Raw genomic sequence first — 14,920 nt, forward strand, 5'->3', positions numbered from 1 at the left:
AGCATAGAGGGCTCATATCAGTGAAATAATTTAAGTAAAGTGTCACTTTGAAATTGATGTGAACTGATAAGTAACAATATGATTAACGACCGAAGCAATAAGATGTATCTGCGCTCATTAAGAGCTAGAGGTCGACTTGGAATCTAGAGGTCGCTCATTCGAGATATTCGAATAAGCCGAGTTATCCCAATGACTTAATTGGGCCACTGAACACTCCACACTTATAGACATTACCTATGAAAGGTTCCACTGGCAGGTCGGATTGAGAGTCATCCACATCTGGAGTTGGCATTTCTTCTGTCTCACCTGAAATCAAAGGACAGGGTGTATTTTGATTCAAAAAGACACAACATGATTCATACATTAACTGACATATCTACTGGCAAAAAAAGACCAATTACCCAAGATTTGATTAGACAACATTTCATGGAACCATGCTCCGATGTCCGAGGAAGCATTGCATTGTCAGTGAAGTCAGCGGCATCTACAAGCATAGAGGGCTCATAATAGGGAAATGATTTTCAACAAAGTGTCAGTTTGAAACTGATGTGAACTTATAAGTGACGAACAATGAACAACAGCAACGAGATGTATAGTAGCTCATCAAGAACAATATACTTGGAATCGAGGGGTCACCCATTCGGGATATCCGAATAAGCTGATTGATACCCCTGACTAAACTGGACAACTCAACACTCTACACTTATAAACGTTACCTCCGAAAGATTCATTTTTTATCAGAACCACTGGCAGGTCTGATTGAGAGTCATTCACATCTGGAGTTGGCGTTTCTTCTGTTTTACCTGAAATCAAAAGACAGGGTGTATTTTGATTCACAAAAAGACACGACATGATTCATACATTGACGGACATATCTACTGGCAAAAAAATGGCCAATTACCCAAGATTTGATCAGACAACATTTCATGGAACCATGCTCCGATGTCCGAGGAAGCATTGCATTGTCAGTGAAGTCAGCGGCATCTACAAGCATAGAGGGCTCATAATGGTGAAATGATTTTCAACAAAGTGTCAGTTTGAAACTGATGTGAACTTATAAGTGACGAACAATGAACAACAGCAACGAGATGTATAGTAGCTCATCAAGAACAATATACTTGGAATCGAGGGGTCACCCATTCGGGATATCCGAATAAGCTGATTGATACCCCTGACTAAACTGGACAACTCAACACTCTACACTTATGAACGTTACCTCCGAAAGATTCATTTTTTATCAGAACCACTGGCAGGTCGGATTGAGAGTCATTCACATCTGGAGTTGGCGTTTCTTCTGTCTCACCTGAAATCAAAGGACAGGGTGTATTTTGATTCACAAAAAGACACGACATGATTCATACATTGACGGACATATCTACTGGCAAAAAAAAGCCAATTACCCAAGATTTGATTAGACAACATTTCATGGAACCATGCTCCGATGTCCTAGGAAGCATTGCATTGTCAGTGAAGTCAGCGGCATCTACAAGCATAGAGGGCTCATAATAGTGAAATGATTTTCAACAAAGTGTCAGTTTGAAACTCATGTGAACTTAGAAGTGATGAATAATGAACAACAGCAATGAGATGTATATTAGCTCATCAAGAACACTAGACTTGGAATCTAGAGGTCGCCCATTCGAGATATTCGAATAAGCTACTCAACACTCTACATTGACAAGATGTTACCTCTGAACGGCTTCATTTTAATCCGATCCACTGGCAGGTTGGGTTGAGAGTCATCCGCATCTGGAGGTTGCGTTCCTGCCCTCTCACCTGAAATCAAAGGACAATGTTTTTGTAATTCACAAATAGAAATGACACAATTCAAGCGTTGATGGTAAATTTCATTCCATCTGATATTTGGTGAAATCAAGCTGCGGTCTCCATCACAAACAATGGGACGACCCACCAGGGCAATATGTTTCAGTCGCGTAGGCACGAAGTGAATCTGACTCAAGTGTCTCCCTGCCTGTGTGTAATGGTGGTATCATCTCCATCAGTGGTCCTGTGTCAGTGGTGCAAATTACACATTCAGGTTAAGCAAAGACTAATATTGTGAATGTAGTGCGCTATCCATGGTGTCAATCAGCTAGATCTATTATTTAATGCTATTAAATATCAATTACCATTCTCCATTGGGCGATCCATTTCAGCCATCATCATTTCATTACCGATTGCATCACCAGATGAAGGCATTTCATACTTAAGACCATCCATGGCTCCGAGTCTTTTCACGGACATCAGCAGCTCACTACTCAAGCCGCTGAACAACGCGACCAGTACGTCCACCATGCCTCCCAGCGTCACGTCGCCAGGGGAGGCGGAGGAGGCGGCGGCATCGTCCGAGTGCGGCATCCCAGCGTCATGGAGCTCGGCGCCCCGCAGGGCCTTCACCACCTGCCGCAGCACGGCGTAGAAGCCGAAGGGCAGGCGGTCGCGTGCCGTGGCCAGCAGCTCGGCCCGAACGATGCCGTCCCCGATGCAGGCGCGTAGGACCCCGTAGTCCCGGATGCCCAGCTCAGAGTCCATGGCCCGGGCCACCTCCGCATTTACGCCCTGCGCCTCAAGCCACTCTGGGAAGTCCCCGTTCGACTCCAGCACCAGGGTGGCCACCGTAAAAGCCATAGTTTGTGTCTGCAGAGATAATTGTGAATTAAGGGAAGTGGAATATACAGTGTTTCCACATTTTGAAAATTTCGTGACTGCAGGAATTACTCTTTGGTTCTTTCGGTAAAGTCACGTAGAAAGAAAATAAATTAAATAATAGAGTACGATGTTTCGATTGCAGCACAAGCAACCGTCATCAGGTAGAACAAAATTTGAGAGAGACACAAAACACAGACACCGAGACACACAAGCAGAGAGAGACAACACAGACACACAGAGAGAGACACACAACATAGACACACAGAGATCAAATGCCTCTGTGTCGAGGCCTTAAATAGAGAAAGGGGGGGGTGGGCAGAGAGAGAGGTGGGTCTGCTGGGGCAGGTGCTGGAGCAGAAAAATTAGCATGTCAATGAATCCACCCCGAAGCGACCGATGGAAAGAAGATGGAATGGCCCTATGAGCGCCTGGTAAATTTTAGAGAGAAATAGTTAGAGAAAACAAAATGTAACAAATCGTTTGGAAATGTAATGTAATGCAACACACAGTCGGCTAACACACAGTTAACGCATAGCCTGGTTGATTATGATCTCCAAAGATTGCAAAATTTGAAGTTTAGTGTGAAATTTGACAAAGACACACATAGGGAGAAAACGACTTACATCCTCCCCGTAGAGGTGCATTAACTGTGTTAGCCAACTCTCTGTTGCATTACATTACATTTCTAAAATGTTATACAGTAAAACCTTGGATTGCGAGTAACTTGGTCTGCGAGTGTTTTGCAAGACGAGCAATTTTTTAAAATAAATATTAATTTGATTAACGAGCGAGGTCTTGCAATACGAGTCGTTCATATACGCTTTGTCTGCCGAGCGTCACGTGATCACAACTGATATCAGAGTGCTTTGAAATACGAGTGCTTTGAAATACGAGTGCTTTGGATTACAGACACGTTTCCGGAACGAATTATGCTCGCAATCCAAGGTTTTACTGTATATTTTTTTTCTCAAACTGCCTATTTTTCTCTCTAAAATTTACCAGGCTATCATAGGGCCATTTGATCTTCTTTCCTTCGGTGTAGATTCATTGACATGCTAATTTATATGCTCCAGCAGACCCACCTCTCTCTTTGCCCAACCCCCTCATTTCTCTCAATTTAAGGCGTCGACACAGAGGCATTGGGTCTCTGTGTGTGTGTCTCTGTGTGTCTGTGTTGTCTCTCTCTGCTTGTGTGTCTGTCTGTGTGTCTCCGTGTCTGTGTTTTGTCTCTCTCTCAAATTTCGTTCTACCTGATGACGCTTGCTTGTGTTGCAATCGAAACGTCGTATTATATTATTACATTTATTATCTTTCAATGTGACTTTACCAAAAGAACCAAAGAGTGTTTCCACATTTAAGATGTTTCCACTGTCATGCACACACTCGTAATTTGCCCCCAAATTAACATGTTGCCTTTACACTGTGCAAGAACGGTCAACTACATGCTGTATATAAATTCCTTGGTCAGGGGTCGACTCACCTTCCCTCCAAGGCTGATAAAATTATCACCACTTTACAGCAAGTTAACAGTTATTCTCACATAGATAAATTGACCCTGGCCATTTGAATCTAGAGTATTTACCACTGGCTCAAGGCTATTATGTCGGAGAATTTGAACCCAACGCTCATTTCTGCGCAGACTCTTACAGTCATACACTCAAAACATCGTGAGTACATGTAAAATAAGAAGCATTAATAATCTGAGTGGGCGAAAATTGTTATCACTAACAGATAGATGAAGTGGTCAATAAAGTGGCATAATTACAGTGGTGGCAGGTGCTGTTTATGTGGCTGTGAACAGTGAGCTGTGGTCAATCACTAGCAGATTAATGCACAAGTGAGAGGGAATGCATGAGTCAATGCATGAGCCATTTCAAACCATTACCAATTTCCTCTAGTTATTCAGGCCTCGTATGCGTAATATAACGAATTAAAACTTCAAGTTTGGGATGTCGTAATTCAGGGCTACTATTAAATAATAATTTCGTTGCTTGACCCCTGAAAAGAAGTGCTTCTAAGTGCCTGCAGGGATGACGTGAATGTCACGTACAATTTATATTAAGTAACAAAAACATTTGTTTATCCACTGCTGCAAGCATCTTAGCAACACTAATCAGGTAATAGATGAGATTATTTTTGACCTGAAAATAATTTATAACTGTATCGTGAGAGTTTAGGTGGTCCGCCCTGTCCCTCTCCTCCCGTCTTACGAGGTGGACAGGTCGTCGATGGAGATAACAACAATACAAAAATATAATCAAGTTCGGAGATGCGTTGTCTCTTCTGTCCTCCGGAGAAGTGGGCGACTCTACAACAGCTGAGCACCAGGGGTTTGTTAGACGGCCAAAATGTACTTCAAAGTCTTATTCACAAAGGCAATTCCGCACAAGCACGAAATCCGCCCAAATCTCTGCTGTGCCTCTTAAATTTTATACAGTCCCTGATAATACTGCCTAAACAAAACAATATCATACCTGTCAACCCATACGGTTTACCCCGTATTCTCGTACAGGGAAATTGAGTTTTCAGGTCCATACGACGTACAGTCGTTTCAATGCGAGCAAACATGTTTCGTCTATTTGTTTGTGTTTCTCCCTTGCGATGGGACTACGTAGGATGAACGTTGAGATTTATAAGTGGCACGGGGTAACCAATAAGGTCTGCATTGGTCAGTAATAGGCACTGATAAGAGGTTGACAGGTATTCAGTAGTGTAGTGTATAGTAGTGTAGTGTATAGCGGAGTGGAAAGTAGTGTAGTGTATAGTGTAGAGTATAGGATGAACGTTGAGATTCATAAGGGGCACGGGAAAACCAATACAGGTAGTCCTCTACTTACGACGGAGATGCGTTACGACGACCCCATCGGAAGTCTAAAATACCGTAAGTCGAAGATGGCCTAGCCTACCCAGGAGTTTTAAAGAATGGTGATAATTTAGCAAAACAAGCGCAATTTACAGTACTGTATAAACTATAAACTGTATGTATTTATTAATTACAATACTGTATTGCACAGTAAAATGTAAAGTAAAAAAAAACAAGGGAAATTCTTAGCCTACCTATATGATCTGCAATTTAATAGAAAGTTTTTTCAGGAAACAATCCTATCTGCTATAAAAACTTTTAACATGCATTGAACGTATCGTTTTGTGGTAACATTAAAATGAAATCACTAAAGCTACGTATCATATATGCATTGAACATATCATATTGTACTGTGCTCACCAAGATTATGTCCGTCGTCTGCATACTTGAACGATGTTAGGTTGTTGATTGCAATTTATCGTATCGCTATCGCCATCGTAAGATTGAAATATCGTAAGTTGGAGTGTCGTAACTCGGGGACTACCTGTACAGTCTGAATTGTTCTGGAATAAGGTAGGCACTGATAAGGGGTTGTGCCAGGTATGCAATACGTACTTATTCAATTTCTAATGAAGCACAATTTAACATCAAATTGTGTATATATATGAGGGAAATAATATTTTACTGACAATAAACGTATAAAACGAGTATTCTTTCTTACATAATGGAACCTCTCACCGCACGTGCTCAATGTTAAAACAAAGCTCTCAGGCAGCCATTTTGTGCCTCTCCAATCAATGCACAGCGCAAAGACACCGAACATTTATCAAACTATTCCAACAAATGCACTCCTATTGTCCACACCAAAATTACTCTAATTATCTTCCGAATCAAATGTATATCGATCGCTTGGAGTTGGATCGATCAAAAAACAAAACGAGTCGTTGGGGCTCGAGATTTAATAGTTAAATATCTCGACACGAGGCCGATTTTCCGCGCAAAATTTGTTTTAAGTAAACATCTCGTACCTTGAATCGCGGATCAAAAACACCCCACACATCATAAACACGTCTGCTGAATTTGTTAACGGGAATCGAGCGCCGGTGTTTATATGTAAGAACCAATTGTCGTCAGTATATATTTGTATATACTGTATAATGAAATGGAACTTTAACGTTAAAGTGTGAATCGCGCATATCTGCGTGACCACCGATAGATAACTGGCGATCAAACAGTCAATTGACATTGTAAGTCGATTGACATTCAAGTGATATCACTGTAATAACTGTTACACTATATATTATCGGAGCTCAAGTGAAATGCAGCTTACCGGCAAAAGAAATCCGCCCCAATGTCTCAATGGGGCCGCTTGCCCTGTACTCTACTGTGCACGTGGGGGCTCGGGGTCCAGTCAATGACCACCACCGCATTTGTGGTGCCACAGCGACGGGGCCGCTCTGCCGAGCCAGGGAGCCGCCCGGCTTCCCCCACCGCACTTCCCCCCATCACCCCCTCCACATAAGCACGCACCCGCACCCACGTAGGGCCTCGTGGTCGGGCCACCTACCCTGAGTTTTCACCCGAAGGCCCCCTCGGGGGGTTACCCCACGGTTTCTCAGGGCCAGGGAATTTGACAGGACCCTTCCCAGGCCAAGTAACACTGCGGCGCCGTGGGCGGATTTTAGATCGCACGACCATGGCGAGCTCAGAGAGCCCCGCAGTTAGAAACGCATACAAACACAAACACGGGTCAGCAAGGCGGATAGCTGGGATCAGGGCCAAAAAAAGCAGCGTTGGCGGAGGGCGCCACGGGTCTGGGGCTCCTGATTGGTCGGGAGAACAATGCGGTCGGGGGCGAAGGCGCCGAGCCATTGATGTAACCGAGGACAAGGAGAGCGACGGACCTGGGGCTACTGATTAGTCGAAAGATCAAAAGCCGGCCGGATCGCAAAAGGGCGGGAAATCCTAGGCTCAGGATTTGTCGAGAGACCAAGGCGGTCGGGACGGGGGCGCCTAGCCTTTGATGTGAATAGTATAAAAGACGGAGGGCAGAGTAGGGGAGGGCCTCTTCTTCTGGAGTTTTGACACGGAGTCAGCGACGAAGGAGTCATCGGGCGAGCCGCTAGATTGTCTGCAGGACGATCTGAGCGCCGCAAGGCCACCAAGGACTACAGACGGTATCGTATTACGCGCCTTACAACACCTCAGAGCGGAGAGTAGGATCCGTGGGAGAAGGGTTAGTTCGGGGTAAGGACGAGAGGAAAGCAGTTTAACAGAGAGCACTGCATAGAATAGGGCTGCACGCCACCAGAGTGTGGGTTAGAAGCGCCTTGCTGGCCCGCACACACACACGGGTGGCTCAGTTGGTTAACAAGCGCTAATAAAATCTCGAGCGTAGTAATAAAACCGTGTTGTTGGGTATTTTTGCACGTGGTATTAGCGTGCGCTGCATTCGCGGGTGTGTGGTCGTTGTATGCGTAAAGGCCGTGGTCTCTGTACGATTGTGCGGGTACGGAGGTGTGTGTGTTGACGCCCGGGGAGTGCACAGTGTATTTGTATAAACGCGTGGCCGCGCAAGAGGGGGGTTTTACGTGCTCTCGCTCGAGCGTGGGCGTCACTCGCGTGTGTGCAAGCCGCACACGGTGAACCCGCGAGCCGCGGCGCCGGAGCGCGCTGTGATCGCACGGCTGGGGGGAGCGAGAGGAGGAGGAGGGAGAGCGCTTTTGTGTGTTTGCGTGCCTACGCAGCCGTGTGAGAGGAGAATTGTCCTTGTACGATACTTGTGTTGACGTACACGTGCGAGTGCAGGAGGGGACGAGTCGTTGTGTCGGCGTGTGCCCCGCTCGCGTGTGCGAAATCGCTGTGCGCATTGAAGCTGTTAGCTTTGTGCGATCGTGCGTGTGCTCGTTACTTGCGTAAGTGCGGCGCGGTGGTGGGCCCCTGACCCCCAACCCCGCGGCTCGAGCGCGTAATCAGCTGCGCATTGTTGTGCTGTTTATCTCGCGCGCACGGCGGCGGCAACTTGCGCTCCGCGGCCAACATCAGCGCAGGGGGAGCATGCACACACGATCCGCAGCACTCACGGGGGTACAGGATAGGGAGCAGATGGGGGACTAAAGTCCGGACCCCACCAGACAGCAAGGGGGTAATGATACGGAGGGGACGATGGAGACAGAGACGAGCAGCCTCCACAAATTGGTGTCAGAAGCGGTACGGACCCCCGCGTTACCTCACGCTAAAATAAGACTAATATTTACCGGCCGGGGGGCCCCTTCGTGGAAGGCATTCGCCCGCAATCTCTTAGGGGCCAAGGAAATTAATGGATGGACGGACGCGCAGGCAGTACGTCAACTTAATATGAATCTTGATGGGCGGGCAGCCGATTTTGTAGAAGCGTTACCCGCGAGCGCACAGACACAGCTAGAGGAGCTGATGCGCCGACTCGATCAGCGTTTTGGCACGCGTGACGAGGAGGAAGCAAAATCGGCCTTAGAGGCGCGCCGTCGTCAACCTGGCGAGGATCTACGTGATTACGCCGAGGATGTGCGCGAGTTAACGAAGATCGCACGCCCGGGGTACGCAACTGATGTTATTGAGGAACTGGCCGCCGAGAAAATCCAGCAGTACCTGTCTCGCACGGCGTGGTGGCAGCCAGACATGAGCTGCCCACGTCTTCCCTTTAACGCCCTTGTCGAGCGCGCACGTAAGTGTGAAAGAATTCACAGCGAACGCGCGCAGCTCCGGGGGCTGGGACGAGAGCGCGCCATTGCGAGCCTGCTCTCGGAAGACGAGGAACAGGAGCTCGCGAGGACGGTAAGGGGCCGGGAGAGAGAGCCTCCAGTGTCCCGCGAGACAACCCCGGGATGGGTTGCCGGTATACAAACGGGTATAAAGGATGTCTCCGGCCAGGTAACCCAGGTAGGCGACAGGGTAACCCAGGTAGGTGACAGGGTAACCCAAGTAGACAACAAGGTAACCCAAGTACGGGCACACATGACTGCGCTGGAGACAATGGTAGAGACGGTCCAGGCCGAGGTAGGAGGATTAACTGGGAGAGTGGCTCGACTAGAGGCAGAGTCGGGGCAGCGGCGTGCCGGAGGGGGGATAGGGAACGGACGGGGGGGCTCCTACGGGACGGCCCCCCGTGCGTGTTACCTGTGTGACCGGCGAGGGCATCTCGTGAGAGACTGTCCGCAGATCGCCCGCGCTAGAAACGCGCCGGGGTTAAACCCCAACGCCCCCTAGAGAGTGGACCATCTAGGGGTGCAATCGAAGCGGTCCCGATGCAAAAAGACGGTAATAATGGCGAGCGAGTGATCCATAAACAGGTTACAACGACAACACCCAAGGGCGCGGGGACCTCGGGCGATTGGCTGCGGGAGCTGGTGGCAGGGATAACGGGAGCCACGTCGCTGGTGGAAGGCCAGGTGAACGGGCAGCGCACCCGGATCCTGCTGGACACGTGGCCTCTCTCATGAGCGCCGCGCACTGCAGCATGTTCGGGGTGGACGTGGGCTGCCTGCAGGCCCCGGATCGCGCGCTGCACACGGCAAGCGGAGCCGGGATGGGGTTGCTGGGGAAGGTCTCCCTCGAGGTCCGTCTAGGAAACCAGGTGTGCACACAGGAATTCTACGTTTCGAGTGTGTTGTGCCACGAGTGCATTGCAGGAACGGACCTCCTGGATAAGTTGGGACTTAACGTACAGCCCCGCTAACGATGCGCTACGGTGGAGGGCAGCGGGGAGCGGATTCCGTTCCTAGGACAGGAGCCGAATCGCCCACGCTTCACACCCGTGGCCGCTACGCTGGTGTCGGCCGTCACCATCGAACCTCTCGCTGAGATGCTGGTGCCAGTGGCAACCCTCTCCACCGACCCAACCCACCGACCATCGGGCGAGGTAATGCTGACTCCTCACCCGGAGTTGGCATCGCGATACGGGGTGGTGGGGTCAGCCACACTGGTAAACGCAGATGGGGGCCGGCTGTTTATACGTGTGTTTAACCCACACAGTACCCCGGCAATGATACGACGACGCACCCCGGTAGCCACCGTACACCCCCTGCACGCTCGCCACTCGAATGACTCGGTGTTCGCACTCTGGGCGGAGGACCCTGGCCGCCCCGAGGACAGCCAGGATCTGGCCTGGCGGGTCGGCCCGACCCCCCGAGCCGAGATTGTTCCACTGCAGGATGCGTTACATGTGCCTTGGGCAGCCTTACCTAAGGGGGAGGCCGATCAGCTGCGCGGGTTATTGCGGGAGTACGCCGACGTGTTCAGTGAGCACGATTCGGACGTGGGCGGAACCGACCTGGTCAAGCACCAAATTGACACAGGTGCAGCCCGACCCATCAAACTCCCCGCATACTGAGTGGGCGCGCCTGAACGGACCCAGATCAAAGAGGCAGTCACGGATATGCTACGCGATAACATAATCCAGCCCTCCGCGAGCCCTTGGTCTGCCCCGGTGGTACTGGTAACGAAAAAGGACGGATCGACTCGGTTTTGCGTTGATTACCGAAAATTGAACGCAGTCACCCTCGGCGACGCTTTTCCCATCCCACGCATCGACAACACCTTCGACAGTCTCGCAGGAGCGCGGTATTTTTCCACCCTCGATCTGGCGTCCGGTTACTGGCAGGTGGAGATGACGGAGGAGGATCGGCCAAAAACAGCATTCACCACCCCGATGGGCCTGTTTGAGTTTCGAGTGTTGCCGTTCGGACTCACTAACGCGCCCGCGACGTTTCTGGAGTTTTGACACGGAGTCAGCGATGAAGGAGTCATTGGGCGAGCCGCTAGATTGTCTGCTGGACGATCTGAGCGCCGCAAGGCCACCAAGGACTACAGACGGTATCGTATTACGCGCCTTACAACACCTCAGAGCGGAGAGTAGGATCCGTGGGAGAAGGGTTAGTTCGGGGTAAGGACGAGAGGAAAGCAGTTTAACAGAGAGCACAGCATAGAATAGGGCTGCACGCCACCAGAGTGTGGGTTAGAAGCGCCTTGCTGGCCCGCACACACACACGGGTGGCTCGGTTGGTTAACAAGCGCTAATAACATCTCGAACGTAGTAATAAAACCGTGTTGTTGGGTATTTTTGCACGTGGTATTAGCGTGCGCTGCATTCGCGGGTGTGTGGTCGCTGTATGCGTAAAGGCCGTGGTCTCTGTACGATTGTGCGGGTACGGAGGTGTGTGTGTTGACGCCCGGGGAGCGCACAGTGTATTTGTATAAACGCGCGGCCGCGCAAGAGGGGGGTTTTACGTGCTCTCGCTCGAGCGTGGGCGTCGCTCGCGTGTGTGCAAGCCGCGCACGGTAAAACCCGCAAGCCGCACACGGTGAACCCGCGAGCCGCGGCGCCGGAGCGCGCTGTGATCGCACTGCTGGGGGGAGCGAGAGGAGGAGGAGGGAGAACGCTTTTGTGTGTTTGCGTGCCTACGCAGCCGTGTGAGAGGAGAATTGTCCTTGTACGATACTTGTGTTGACGTACACGTGCGAGTGCAGGAGGGGACGAGTCGTTGTGTCGGCGTGTGCCCCGCTCGCGTGTGCGAAATCGCTGTGCGCATTGAAGCTGTTAGCTTTGTGCGATCGTGCGTGTGCTCGTTATTTGCGTAAGTGCGGCGCGGTGGTGGGCCCCTGACCCCCAACCCCGCGGCTCGAGCGCGTAATCGGCTGCGCATTGTTGTGCTGTTTATCTCGCGCGCACGGCGGCGGCAACTTGCGCTCCGCGGCCAACATCAGCGCAGGGGGAGCATGCACACACGATCCGCAGCACTCACGGGGGTACAGGATAGGGAGCAGATGGGGGACGAAACTCCGGACCCCACCAGACAGCAAGGGGGTAATGATACGGAGGGGACGATGGAGACAGAGGCGAGCAGCCTCCACACATTCACTGAAATCTTTGTTGTTAAAAAAAGACTTTTTTTACCTTTTTCATAGACAATGGATCGTAAATATGTCTTAAAGCATGTTACTTTGCATGTTCGCCACAAGCACTCATCCCTTATCAGAGCCTATCTTATTACAGCCAAATTCAGACTTTATTGATCACTCCGTGCCCTTAAACATCTCAAAATTCACCCTACAAAGTTCCATCACAAATAGACAAAAAATTACGTTACTAAACGAAAACGTTTATGTCTAAATTTGTATCATTGGTGTTAATGTTGCTACTTATCATGCTTACGGTCTGTGATCTTGCATGCTGATGCTGCTTGCTTGCTATATGGATGCACAAACTCATGTTGTACATGTAAAACAATGAACACAGAAAATTGAAAGGTTAAACAACTTTTTTTTAATTTGGCCGTATGATAAAAATGTTTTGCCTTCATTTAAACGGATATACGCCGTATGGACCTGAAAACTCTGTACAATAATACGGGCAAATTGTATGAGTTGACAAGTATAATGTTTGTTTCCATGTTAACAAGTACTGTGTGTGGTTAATGCAAACTCGATTCCTTGCAAAAGGTGTTTTGAACATCTTAATACAACGCCTGTTTTATTGACAGAAATGTATAACACCCGATTCTTATTTTTAATACTTTGATACATGCAAATAATGGTCCCATAATAATACAAATTTAAACACATCTGACTACCCGTAGCAACCAGCAGAGTGCACAATTATTGATAACACACACACACACGTGTCATTCATTACAGGTGAGCTCACACCGGCTACACTCAGTTACTTATGGCACTGCAAGGGCCCCTTTGCAGCGAAATAAAAATATAATATTTCATACATGCCAACCCCTTATCAGTGCCCTACCTTATTACAGATCTTGTTGGTCACCCCGTGCCACTTTCCATCTCAACGTTCATCCTCTCATAAGAGAGAAACACAAACAAATAGACAAAGAATGTTTGCCTGTATTGAAACGGCTGTATGCCGTATGAACCCGAAAACTAACTTTCCCTGTAAAAGAATAACAGGGGTAACCCGTATGGGTTGACAGCTATGTTATGTAGTAATGCTGCTGCATTGGCAGTGGTGCACAAGCACAATAACAAACAAACAAAAACTCAAAACATTAATCAATAAATTTCGATTTAAAGCTTTCGTGACTGCAGGGATTCATCTTCTTGGTTCTTTCGGTAAAGTCACGTAGAAGGGAAGTAATAAAATAATAAAAATAAAACATAACAAAATAATTCTCACGACGTTTCGGCCACAACGCAAGCAGCCGTCCTCAGGTGAAACCAGGTCTGTCGAGGCGACAGCGTCTGAATGAAACAGCACACGTGCTTGGAGCATATATATAAGCTGGGTTGGAAGGGGGGGGGAAAGGGACGCCTTGACAAAAAAATTTGCATATCAAGAGGAATTTAGCATATTTGTGGAAAATGCAGGTATGTGATTAGTACTACTTATGTCCGTGCATTATGCAGGATTAGCAGCATCCAAGGGAGGGGATATGGGAAATGCAGGTATGTGATTAGTACTACTTATGCCCGTGCATTATGCAGGATTAGCAGCATCAAAGGGAGGGGATATGGGAAATGCAGGTATGTGATCAGCGCTACTTTGCCCGTGCATTATGCAGGATTAGCAGCATCATAGGGAGGGGATAGGGGTAGCATTAATAAAGGGAAGAAGTGTTAATAGTATGTAGCTGCAGTAACTAAAACCACCACATAAACAACTAAAGCATAAATTACATAGTATCATCATTATACCAAATATACTCTACAATAAGCTGAGCCACTAACAGTAAGTAATACATTACAATTCTACGTCGTAAAAAATATAATATGCTTCCACCTAAACTTTATTCTCTTACATCACACGAGTCTACACCGTACTATATACTGCCATAGACAAACCCAACATTAAATTATATACTGTATTGCTATAAACCATCCATTGCAATATTACACTATGTATTATTCTACCCACCCTAATGTATATCACACTGCTGTATATTCACTATACAATTACGATACTATATATTACTTTGTACATTGTATTAAGCATATACATTTTAATACTATTTGTTATTATACATTGTACCGTTGACCGTCGTGTGAAAGATACTAAGAGGAAGAAACAAAATATGTCAATGCAGCGGAGCAAAGAATCCATTCCCTGCGGAGAATACAATGCCAGTGAGTGGAACGCGGTCTGAAAGTCACCGTAAACGTGAACACAATCAGTTAAGATCCGAAATGGTTTATTACGTCCTTCCAATGATTGCTAAGCCAGAATCCATCTTCTCGGTTGAAATTGTCTCTGTGTTTGTATATGTGGATCGCCTCATGAACGAATCTCTCATGGTAGCCAGATGGCTTGCAGAGAACCTCTGTCTTGGAGAAGTCAATATCATGTGAGCCCACTGAATTGAAACAGTGATCTGCCACGGCTGAGGTGTTTGTCCTACCGTGTTTCAAGTCTGCTTTATGTTCACGGATGCGGTCCGAGACATGTCGTTTGGTTTCTCCAATGTAACTGCTACCACA

General features: G+C 48.0%; 1 long non-coding RNA gene across 1 annotated transcript; it reads right to left on the minus strand.

Annotated features, from left to right (window-relative positions):
- Nucleotides 1-234: 234 nt before the first annotated feature.
- LOC144953067 (uncharacterized) lies at nt 235-1,292 on the minus strand. Its single transcript, XR_013640753.1, has 3 exons — nt 1,217-1,292; nt 717-803; nt 235-306 (listed from the first exon to the last, which is right to left on the minus strand). It is a non-coding gene; the product is annotated as an uncharacterized LOC144953067 (long non-coding RNA).
- Between the last annotated feature and the right edge of the window lie 13,628 nt (nt 1,293-14,920).

Source organism: Lampetra fluviatilis, chromosome 3, assembly GCF_964198595.1.
Source record: "Lampetra fluviatilis chromosome 3, kcLamFluv1.1, whole genome shotgun sequence".
NCBI classification, from domain to species: domain Eukaryota; kingdom Metazoa; phylum Chordata; class Hyperoartia; order Petromyzontiformes; family Petromyzontidae; genus Lampetra; species Lampetra fluviatilis.